The following is a 12,950-nucleotide window of genomic DNA, read 5'->3' on the forward strand; positions in this document are numbered from 1 at the left end:
ACTATTTATAAATTCTATACAAAATCATTAAAACTTTGGTGTAAGAGATGACAAAAATCTACCTGTGCACCCGTAATAATTCAAGTTTGATACCTTATTATATTTTTTGTTATATCTTTTTAGCACTAGTGCACCGATTACATTTATATTCGAGTTTCGTCAACACCCCAGGATTAGAGATGCCAACAAGTATAAAAGGTGGAGACAATGTCGAAATTTACTGTGGTTGAGGCCCGAAACTCATTATATTTCTCCAACAACTAAGAGGAGCCACGAGCAGTCCGTATGGATACAAACAAGGGAGACGAGGATGAGAACCTGATTTGACCTAGCGTCTACTACGACACGGAGCAAGGAGAACTGAAGCTCTGAATCATGTGACTTTAGCCGGAGAATCTGAGCGAAGGCAAAGATTACCACACAGTCATCGAAGAGACCGATTTTATAATCAATATTTTCACCTACACCTATGAATTAAGATTTAACCAATGATATTAAACTCTAATATTGTTATAATCGAGAGAAGCAGATAATTTAGATAAAAATATGAATAAATGTAACAAGAAAAACAACACAAAAAATTATTGTGGCTTACCAATTTGAAAACATCTAGAGAGAAATTTCTTGTTTTTACTAAAATCTAATTTTTAAATTACATCAAAACTATAAAACCGAAAAATAAAAAAAAGTTTATCGCATCAAAGAATATAAAATTGTGACAATAAGCATGATAAAGACATTTTCCATTGTAAAAAAAATAAAGAACCTATATTTTATTTTGCAATATAATCTGGGATACAAGTTCTATAAAATCATTAGTAATTACTTTGGAAAAGAATATATGTCCCTCACAAAAGAATAACAAATTAATTCTTCAGTCATTTTAAGTATAAACTTTCAAAATTTCAGTTTAAACTATCTTTCATGGTACATGAGCATCGTTTAAATTTGTTGTCAATTAATTTAGTAAAACTTCATAATACTACTTAAATTGATTGACTAACCACTATGAAATCGCTATTCTCTAGAAAAACGGAGACAAAAAAATGTTACAAACCTCTTTGTCCTTCATAATATGTTAGTGAATGATGCAAATATATATTAAAATAGAACTTTCATTTTTTTTTTCTCAAAATCCATGGTTTAACCCCTACGAAAATATTTAACTTTTCGGTAAATGCTCAATATACTGAGGCCTATGATTTATAGTGTAGTTTTAAAATTTTTAAACACATTCTACATTTGTATTAATGTATATTAAACTCTCTTTAATAGTACATGGACATCGTTTAAATATTTTGTCAATTAATTTAGTAAAACTTCATAATACTCCCTAAATTAGTTGACTAACCACTATAAAATCACTATTTTCTAGAAAAACGGAGACAACAAAGGTTCCAAACCTCTTGACCTTCATCATATGTTAGTGAATGATGTAACTATGCATTAAAATATAATTTTTATTTTTTTGAAATTTTCTCAAAATCTATGAGTTAACCCCTACGAAAATATTTAATTTTTTGGTAAATGCTCTATATAATGAAGCTTATGATTTTTATTGTAGTTTTAAAATTTTTAAACACATTCTACATTTGTATTACTATTAATGTATATTAAACTCTATTTAATGATACATGGACATCGTTTAAATTTTTTGTCAATTAATTTGATAAAACTTCATAATACTCTCTAAATTGGTTGAATAACCACTATAAAACCGCTATTCCCTAGAAAAACGGAGACAACAAAGGTTCCAAACGTCTTTGACCTTCATCATATGTTAGTGAAGGATGCAACGATGCACTAAAATATAATTTTCAATCTTTTGATTTTTTTCTCAAAATCTATGGGTTAACCCCAATAAAAATATTTAATTTTTTTGTAAATGTTCTATATACTGAAGCCTATGATTTTTAGTGTAGTTTTAAAATTTTTAAACACATTCTACATTTGTATTAATGTATATTAAACTCTCTTTAACGGTTCATGGGCATAGTTTAAATTTGTTGTCAATTAATTTAGTAAAACTTCATAATACTCCCTAAATTGGTTTACTAACCACTATGAAACCGCTATTCTCTAGAAAAACGGAGGCAAAAAAGGTTTCAAACCTCTTTGTCCTTCATCATATAATAGTGAAGGATGTAACTATGCATTAAAATAGAATTTTTTTTTTTTGAATTTTCTAAAACTATATGGGTTAATCCCTACGAAAATATTAATGTTTTCGGTAAATGCTCTACATAGCCTATGATTTTTAGAGTTGTTTTAAAAATTTTAAACACATTGTACATTTGAATTAACATATATTAAACTCTCTTTAATGGTACATGAGCATCGTTTAAACTTTTTTTTTCAATTAATTTAGTAAAACTTCGTAATACTCCCTAAATTAGTCAACTACCCACTATAAAATCGCTATTCCCTAGAAAAACGAAGACAAGAAAGGTTCCAAACCTCTTTGACCTTCATCATATGTTAGTGAAGGATGCAACGATGCACTAAAATTTAATTTTCAATTTTTTGATTTTTTTCTCAAAATCTATGGGTTAACCCCTACGAAAATATTTAATTTTTCTGTAAATGCTCTATATATTGAAGCCTATGATTTTTAGTGCAGTTTTAAAATTTTTAAACACATTCTACATTTGTATTAATGTATATTAAACTCTCTTTCATTGTACATGGGCATTTTATAATTTTTTTGTCAATTAATTTAGTAACAATTTATAATACTCCTTAAATTGGTTGACTACCACAATAAATTGATATTCTCTAGAAAAACAGCGACAACAATGGTTCCAAACCTCTTTGACCTTCATCATATATTAGTGAATGATGCAACTATGCATCAAAATATAATTTTCTTTTTTTTTTTGAATTTTTTTCAAAATCTATGGGTTCCCTACGAAAATATTTAATTTTTCGGTAAATGCTCTATATACTGAAGCCTATGATCTTTAGTGTTGTTTTAAAATTTCTAAACACATTCTATATTTGTATTAATGTATATTAAACTCTCTTTAATGGTTCATGGGCATAGTTTAAATTTTTTTTCAATTAATTTAGTAAAACTTCATAATACTCCCTAAATTGGTTGACTAACCACTATGAAAAACCTCTATTCTCTAGAAAAAATGGAGACCACAAAGATTCCAACCCTCTTTCACCTTCATCATATGTTATTAAAGGATGAATCTATGCATTAAAATAGAATTTTCATTTTTTAAAATTTTCTCAAAACCTATAGGTTAACCCCAACGAAAATATTTATTTTTTCGGTAAATGCTCTATATACTGAAGCCCATGATCTTTAGTGTTGTTTTAAAATTTCTAAACACATTCTACATTTGTATAATTTATATTAACTCTCTTTCATGGTACATGGGCATAGTTTAAATTTTTTTGTCATTTAATTTAGTAAAACTTCATAATACTCCCTAAATTGGTTGATTAACCACTATGAAATCGCTATTCTCAAGAAAAACGAAGACAGCAAAGGTTACAAACCTCTTTGTCCTTCATAATATGTTAGTGAAGGATGCAAAAATGAATTAAAATAGAATTTTCAATTTTTTTTTATTTTTTCTCAAAATCTATGGGTCCCGTACAAAAATATATAATTTTTTTGTAAATGCTCTATATACTGAAGCCTATGATTTTTAGTGTAGTTTTAAAAATTTTAAATACATTCTATATTTGTATTGATGTATATTAAAATCTCTTTAATGGTACATGGGCATCGTTTAAATGTTTTGTTAATTAATTTAGTAAAACTTCATAATACTTCCTAAATTAATTAACTAACCACTATAAAATCGCCATTCTTTGGGTGACAACAAAGGTTCCAAACCTCTTTGACCTTCATCATATGTTAGTGAAGGATGTAACTCTGCATTAAAAACGAATCTTCATTTTTTTGAATTTTTCTCAAAATCTAAGGGTTAACCCCTACGAAAATATTTAGTTTTTCGGTAAATACTCTATATACTGAAGCCTATGATTTTTATTAAAGTTTTAAAAATTTTAAGCACATTCTACATTTGTATTAATGTATATTAAACTCTCTTTAATTGTACATTATTATCGTTTAAATTTTTTGTCAATTAATTTAGTAAAACTTCTTAATACTCTCTAAATTGATTGACTAACCACTATTAAACCGCTATTCCCTAGAAAAACGGAGACTACAAAAGTTCTAAACGTCTTTGACCTACATCATATGTTAGTGAAGGATGCAACTATGCATTAAAATAGAATTTACATTTTTTTGAATTTTTCTCAAAATCTATGGGTTAACTCCTACGAAAATATTTATTTTTTTGGTAATTGCTCTATATACTGAAGCCCATCATATTTAGTGTTGTATTAAAATTTCTAAACTTATTCTACACTTCTATTAAGGTATATTAAAATCTCTTTCATGGTACATGGGCATAGTTTAATTTTTTTATCAATTAATTTAGTAAAACTTCATGATAGTCCCTAAATTAGTTGACTAACCACTATGAAATCGCTATTCTCTAGAAAAACGGATAAAACAAAGGTTTCAAACCTCTTTGACCTTCATAATACGTTAGTGAAGGATGCAACTATGCACTAAAATAGAATTTTCATTTTTTTTTTATTTTTCTCAAAATCTATAACCCCTACGAAAATATTTAATTTTTCCGGTAGTTTTAAAAATTTTAAACACATTCTACATTTGTATTAATGTATATTAAAATCTCTTTAATGGTACATGGGCATCTTTTAAATGTTTTGTTAATTAATTTAGTAAAACTTCATAATACTCCCTAAATTAGTTGACTAACCACTATAAAATCGCTATTCCCTAGAAAAACGGAGACAACAAAGGTTCTAAACGTCTTTGACCTTCATCATATGTTAGTGAAGGATGCAACTATGCAACTATGCATTATAATATAATTTTCATTTTGTTTTTGATTTTTTCTCAAAATCTATGGGTTAACTCCTACGAAAATATTTAATTTTTCGGTAAATGCTCTATATACTGAAGCCAATGATTTTTAGTGTAATTTTAAAATTTTTAAACACATTCTACATTTGTATTAATGTATATTAAACTCTCTTTAATGGTGCATCAGCATCGTTTAATTGTTTTGTCAATTAATTTAGTAAAACTTCATAATACTCCCTAAATTGGTTGACTAACAACTATAAAATCGCTATTCCCGAGAAAAACGGAGACAACAAAAGTTCCAAACCTCTTTGACCTTCATCATATGTTAGTGAATGATGCAACTATGCATTAAAATAGAATTTTCATTTTTTTTCCTCAAAATCTATGGGTAAATGTTCTATATACTGAAGCCTATGATTTTAGTGTTGTTTTAAAATTTCTAAACACATTCTACATTTGTATTAATATATATTAAACTCTCTTGAATGGTTCATGGGCATAGTTTAAATTTTTTATCAATTAAGTTAGCAAAACTTTATCATACTCCTTAAATTGGTTGACTAACCACTATAAAACCGATATTTTCAAGAAAAACGGAGATCACAGAGGTTCCAAACCTCTTTGACCTTCATCATATGTAAGTGAAGGATGCAACTATGCATTAAAATAGATTTTTTTTTTGAATGTTTTTCAAAATCTATGGGTAAATGCTCTATATACTGAAGCTTATGATTTTTCTTGTTGTTTTAAAATTTCTAAACACATTATACATTTTCATTAATGTATGTTAAACTCTCTTTCATGGTACATAGACATCGTTTAAATTTTTTTGTCAATTAATGGTACATGAGCATTAACTGAAAATACTCATGTACCATCAAAAATATTTAATGTTTCGGTAAATGCTCTATATACTAAAGCCTATGATTTTTTGTGTTGTTTTAAAATTTATAAACCCATTCTACATTTGTATTAACGTATATTAAACTCTCTTTAATGTTACATGGGCATCGTTTAAATGTTTTGTCAATTAACTTAGTAAAACTTCATAATACTCCCTAAATTAGTTGACTAACCAATATAAAATTGCTATTCTCTAGAAAAACAGAGACAAAAAGGTTCCAAACCTCTTTGACTTTAATCATATGTTAGTGAAAGATGCAACTATGCATTAAAATAGAATTTTAATTTTTTTTATTTTTCTCAAAATCCCTACTAAAATAATTATTTTTTTCGGTAAATACTCTATATACTGAAGCCTATGATTTTTATTGTAGTTTTAAAATATTTAAACACATTCTACATTTGTATTAATGTATTAATGTATATTAAACTCACATTTAATGGTACATGGGCATCATTTAAATTTTTTGTCAATTAATTTAGTAAAACTTCATAATACTCCCTAAATTAGTTGAATAACCACTATAAAATCGCTATTCCCTAGAAAAACGGAGACGACAAATGTTCCAAACCTCTTTGACCTTCATCATATGTTAGTGAAGGATGCAACTATGCATGAAAATAGAATTTTCATTTTTTTTGAATTTTTCTCAAAATCTATGGGTTAAACCCTACGAAAATATTTAATTTTTTGGTAAATGCTCTATATAGTGAAGCCTATTAATTTTAGTGTAGTTTTAAAAATTTAAACACATTCTACATTTTTATTAATGTATATTAAACTCTCTTTAATGGTACATAAGCATCGTTTAAATGTTTTGTCAATTAATTTAGTAAAACTTCATAATACTCTCTAAATTAGTTGACTAACCACTATAAAACCATTATTCCCTAGAAAAACGGAGACAACAAAGGTTCCAAAAGTCTTTGACTTTCATCATATTTTAGTGAAGGATGCAACTATGCATTAAAATAGAATTTTCATTCTTTGAATTTTTCGCAAAATCTATGTGTTAAACCCTATGAAAATATTTATTTTTTCTGTAAATGCTCTATATACAGAAGCCTTTGATTTTTATTGTAGTTTTAAAATTTTGAAACACATTTTACATTTGTATTAATCTATATTAAACTCTCTTGAATGGTACATGGGGATCGGTTAAACGTTTTGTCAATTAATTTTGTAAAACTTCATAATACTCTCTAAATTGGTGACTAACCACTACAACACCGCTACTCTCTAGAAAAAAGGAGACAACAAATGTTCCAAACCTTTTTGACCTTTATCATATGTTAGTGAAGGATGTAACTATGCATTAAAATAGAATTTTCAATTTTTTGAATTTTACTCAAAATCTATGGGTTAACCCTACGAAAATATATTTTTTTTGGTAAATGCACTTTATACTGAAGCCTATGATTTTTAGTGTAGTTTTAAAATATTTAAACACATTCTACATTTGTATTAATGTATATTAAACTCTCTTTAATGGTACATGGGCCTCGTTTAAATTTTTTATTAATTAATTTAGTAAAACTTCATAATACTTCCTTAATTAGTTGAATAACCACTATAAAATCGCTATTCCCTAGAAAAATGGAGACGACAAAGGTGTCAAACCTCTTTGACCTTCATTATATGTTAGTGAAGGATGCAACTATGCATTAAAATATAATTTTCATTTTTTTAAATTTTTCTCAAAATCTATGGGTTAACTAACCACTACGAAAATATTTATTTTTTCGGTACATGCTCTATATACTGAAACCTATGATTTCTATTGTTGTTTTAAAATTTTTAATATTTCGATAAATGCTCTATATACTGAAGCCTATGATTTAATATTTCGGTAAATGCTCTATATACTGAAGCCTATGATTTTTAGTGCATTTTAAAAATATTTAAACACATTCCATTTGTATTAGTATATATTAAACTCTCTTTAATGGTACATGAGCATCGTTTAAATTTGTTTTTATTTAATTTAGTAAAACTTCATAATACTCTCTAAATTGGTTGACTAATAACCACTACAAAACCGCTATTCTCTAGAAAAACAGAGACAACAAAGGTCTCAAACCTCTTTGACCTTCATCATATGTTAGTGCAGGTTGCAACTATGCATTAAAATAGAATTTTCATTTTTTTGAATTTTTCCCAAAATCTATAGGTTAAAAAATATTTATTTTTTCGGTAAATGCTCTATATATTAAGCCTATATTTTTTAGTGTAGTTTCAAAATATTTAAACACATTCTACATTTTTACTAATGTATATTAAACTATCTTTAATAGTACATGGGCATCGTTTATATTTTTTGTCAATAAATTTAGTAAAACTTCATAATACTCCCTTAATTAGTTGACTAACCACTATAAAATCATTATTCCCTAGAAAAGGGAGATGACAAAGGTTTCAAACCTCTTTGACCTTCGTCATATGTTAGTGAAGGATTCAACTACGCAATAAAATATAATTTTCATTTTTTTGAAATTTTTTTAAAATCTATGGGTTAACCCCTATGAAAATATTTAATTTTTTCTATAAATGCTCTATATACCGAATTCTATGATCTTTAGTGTTGTTTTAAAATTTCTAAACATATTCTACATTTGTATTAATGTATATTATTAAACTCTCTTAAATGGTTCATGGGCTTAGTTTAAATTTTTTGTTAATTAATTTAGCAAAACTTCATAATACTCCCTAAATTGGTTGACTAACCACTATAAAACCACTATTCTCTAGAAACGGAGACCACAAAGGTTCCAATCCTCTTTGACCTTCATCATATGTTAGTGAAGGATGCAACTATGCATTAAAATAGTGTTTTCATTTTTCAAATTTTTCTCCAAATCTATGGGTTAACCCCCTACGAAAATATTTAATTTTTCGGTAATTGCTCTATATACTGAAGCCTATGATTTTTCATGTTGTTTTAAAATTTTGAAACACATTCTACATTTGTATTAGTGTATATTAAACTCACTTTAATGGTACATGGGCATCGTCTAAATGGTTTGTCAATTAATTTAGTAAAACTTCATAATACTCCCTAAATTGGTTGACTAACCACTACAAAACCGCTATTCTTTAGAAAAACGGAGACAAAAAAGGTTCCAAACCTATTTGACCTTCATCCTATGTTAGTGAAGTATGTAACTATGCATTAAAATAGAATTTTCATTTTTTTTGAATTTTTTTCAAAATCTATGGGTTAACACCCTACGAAAATATTTAATTTTTTGGTAAATGCTCTATATAGTGAAGCCTATCATTTTTATTGTAGTTTTAAAAATTATAAACACTATCTACATTTGTATTAATATATATTAAACTCATTTTATTGGTACATAGGCACCATTTTAATGTTTTGTCAATTAATTTAGTAAAACTTCATAATACTCCCTAAATTGGTTGACTAACCACTACAAAACCGCTATTCTCTAGAAAACGGAGACAACAAAGGTTCCAAACCTCTTTGACCTTCATAATATGTTAGTGAAGGATGCAACTATGTATTAAAATAGAATTTTCATTTTATTTTCATTTTTCTCAGAATATAAGGGTTAACCCCTACGAAAATATTTAATTTTTCTATAAATGTTCTATATACTGAAGCCTATGATCTTTACTGTTGTTTTAAAATTTCTAAACACATTCTATATTTGTATTAATGTATATTAAACTCTCTTTAATGGTTCTGGGCTTAGTTTAATTTTTTTGTTAATTAATTTAGTAACACTTTATAATACTCCCTAAATTGGTTGACTAACCACTATAAAACCGCTATTCTCTAGAAAAACGAAGACCACAAAGGTTCCAATCCTCTTTGACCTTCATCATATGTTAGTGAAGGATGCAACTATGTATTTAAATAGAGTTTTCATTTTTTAAAATTTTCTCCAAATCTATGGGTTAACCCCCTAAATGCACTATATACTGAAGCCTATGATTTTTCGTGTTGTTTTAAAATTTTGAAACACATTATACATTTGTATTAGTGTATATTAAACTCACTTTAATGGTACATTGGCATCGTTTCAATTTTTTGTCAATTAATGTAGTTAAACTTCATAATACTTCCTAAATTAGTTGACTAACCACTTTAAAATCCCTATTCCCTAGAAAAACGGAGACAACAAAGGTTCCAAACGTCTTTGACCTTCATCATATGTTAGTGAAGGATGCAACTATGCATTAAAATAGAATTTTCATTTTTTTGAATTTTTCTCAAAATCAATGGGTTATACTGAAGCCTATATACTGAAGCCTATGATTTTTATTGTAGTTTTAAAATTTTGAAACACATTCTACATTTGTATTATTGTATATTAAATTCTCTTTAATAGTACATGGGCATCGTTATATTTTTGTAAATTAATTTAGTTTAACTTCATAATACTCCCTAAATTGGTTGACTAACAATTATAAAATCGTTACTCCTAGAAAAACGGAGACAACAAAGGTTCCAAACCTCTTTGACCTTCATCATATGTTAGTGAAAGATGCAACTCTGCATTATAATAAAATTTTCATTTTTTTGAATTTTTCTCAAAATCTATGGGTTAACAACCCCTACGAAAATATTAATTTTTCGGTAAATGCTCTATATACTGAAGCCTATGATTTTTAGTGCATTTTAAAAATATTTAAACACATTCTACATTTGTATTAATATATATTAAACTCTCTTTAATGGTACATGGGTATCGTTTAAATTTTTTCTCAATTAATTTAGTAAAACTTCATCATACTCCCTAAATTGGATGACTAATAAGCACTATAAAATCGCTATTCTCTATAAAAACGGAGACAACAAAGGTTCCAAACCTCTTTGACCTTAATCATATGATAGTGAAGAATGCAACTATGCATTAAAATAAAATTTTAATTTTTTTGAATTTTTCTCAAAATCTATGGGTTAACCCCTTCGATAATATTTAATTTTCGATAAATGCTCTATATATTGAAGCCTATGATTTTTATTGTAGTTTTAAAATATATAAACACATTCTACTTTAGTATTAATGTATATTAAACTCTCTTTAATGGTACATGGGCATCATTTAATTTTTTTGTCAATTAATTTAGTAAAACTTCATACTACTCCCTAAATTAGTTGAATAACCACTATAAAATCGCAATTCCCTAGAAAAATGGAGACGACAAAGGTTTCAAACCTCTTTGACCTTCATCATATGTTAGTGAAGGATGCAACTATGCGTTAAAATAGAATTTTTTTTTTTTGAATTTTTCTCAAAATCTATGGGTTAACCCCCCCTACGAAAATATTTAATTTTTCGGTAAATGCTCTATATATTGAAGCCTATGATTTTTAGTGTAGTTTCAAAATATTTAAACACATATTACATTTTTATTAATGTATATTAAACTCTCTTTAATGGTACATGGGCATCGTTTATATTTTTTGTCAATTAATTTAGTAAAACTTCATAATACTCCCTTAATAAGTTGACTAACCACTATAAAATCGCTATTCCCTAGAAAAACTGAGACGACAAAGGTTTCAAACCTCTTTGACATTCATCATATGTTAGTGAAGGATGCAAATATGCATTAAAATAGAATTTTCATTTTTTTGAATTTTTCTCAAAATCTATGGGTTAATCCCTACGAAAATATTTAATTTTTCTGTAAATGCTCTATATACTGAAGCCTATGATTTGTATTATAGTTTTAATATTTTGAAACACATTCTATATTTGCATTAATATATCTATTAAACTCTCTTTAATGGTACATGGGCTTCGTTTAAATGTTTTGTCAATTACTTTAGTAAAACTTCATAATACTTCTTAAATTGGTTGACTAACCACTATAAAATCGCTATTCCCTAGAAAAACAGAGACAACAAAGGTTCTAAACCTCTTTGACCTTCATAATATGTTAGTGAAGGATGCAACTATGCATTAAAATAGAAATTTTATTTTTTTGAATTTTTCTCAAAATCTATGGGTTATTTTTTCGTGTAAATGCTCTATATATTGAAGCCTATGATTTTTCGTTGTTTTAAATTTTCAAAACACATTATAATTTTTTATTAATGTTTAGTTTTTGTTTTGACACAACTGAAATGATTATTTTGTGATGAGCCACAGAGAGTGCTTTTGAAAATACCAAACAGCTTTTGCTTATTTCAAAGACACAAATGTTGTCAGTAGACTGTGTCCAGAAGAGAGAGAGAGAGAGAGAGAGAGAGAGAGAGAGAGAGAGAGAGAGAGAGAGAGAGAGAGAGAGAGAGAGAGAGAGAGAGAGAGAGAGAGAGAGAGAGAGAGAGAGAGAGAGAGAGAGAGAGAGAGAGAGAGAGAGAGAGAGAGAGAGAGAGAGAGAGAGAGAGAAATCATGAGCTTATGGGTCCGATTGGTAATGGCTGTAGCTTTAAATATTTTGATGTAGAAAAAAATCTTTAGACTTTTTGCTGTGGCTTTAGATTTTATTGCTGTAGAATTTTATTGAAGCACTAAAAAATTGCTTTGGATATTTGGCTCTGCAGAGCACTTGTACAGCTGTAGGATATTTTAAGAGATGTGGTTTCAAAAAAAAATTTAAAGCTTGATTGCTCTGAATTTGGTGCTGTGGAAATAAATAGGGCTGTGGACAGCACCTACAGCAACTACCAATCACCCCCTATGTATATGTTTTATTTTATTTGTCTTTCCTTTACTTGAGTTTTTTTTCTAATACTAAAATCTTTGGAAAAAGGAACTTAATACTACTAGAATATTTTATTTTCCCCCAAAAATTTGATTTTTCCTAATTAATTATTTTGTTATTAATTGACCAAAATTTTATTGCATTTTTGGAAACATTGGAACAAATTCTTCTTTTATATTGGTCAACATTATAAATTTATTGAAACTTTCAACTTTCTCTTAAGAAATTGGGTCAGCATTTTTCCATCCCAATCAACTTTATAAAATTGTAAACATGTTATCTCCAATAAAATTTATTTTAAATATTTGTTTTATATACCAAAAGAGCAATTTAGTGAACATTAATCTTTGTGTGCAAAATTGTCCGTCCCATTTTTTTGTGTATGGGGTATGTGTTTGATCTCAAATGTGTTGAAATTTTTCATTAATCTTTGTATATCTTCCA

Source organism: Brassica napus, chromosome A8, assembly GCF_020379485.1.
Source record: "Brassica napus cultivar Da-Ae chromosome A8, Da-Ae, whole genome shotgun sequence".
In the NCBI taxonomy this organism is placed as follows: domain Eukaryota; kingdom Viridiplantae; phylum Streptophyta; class Magnoliopsida; order Brassicales; family Brassicaceae; genus Brassica; species Brassica napus.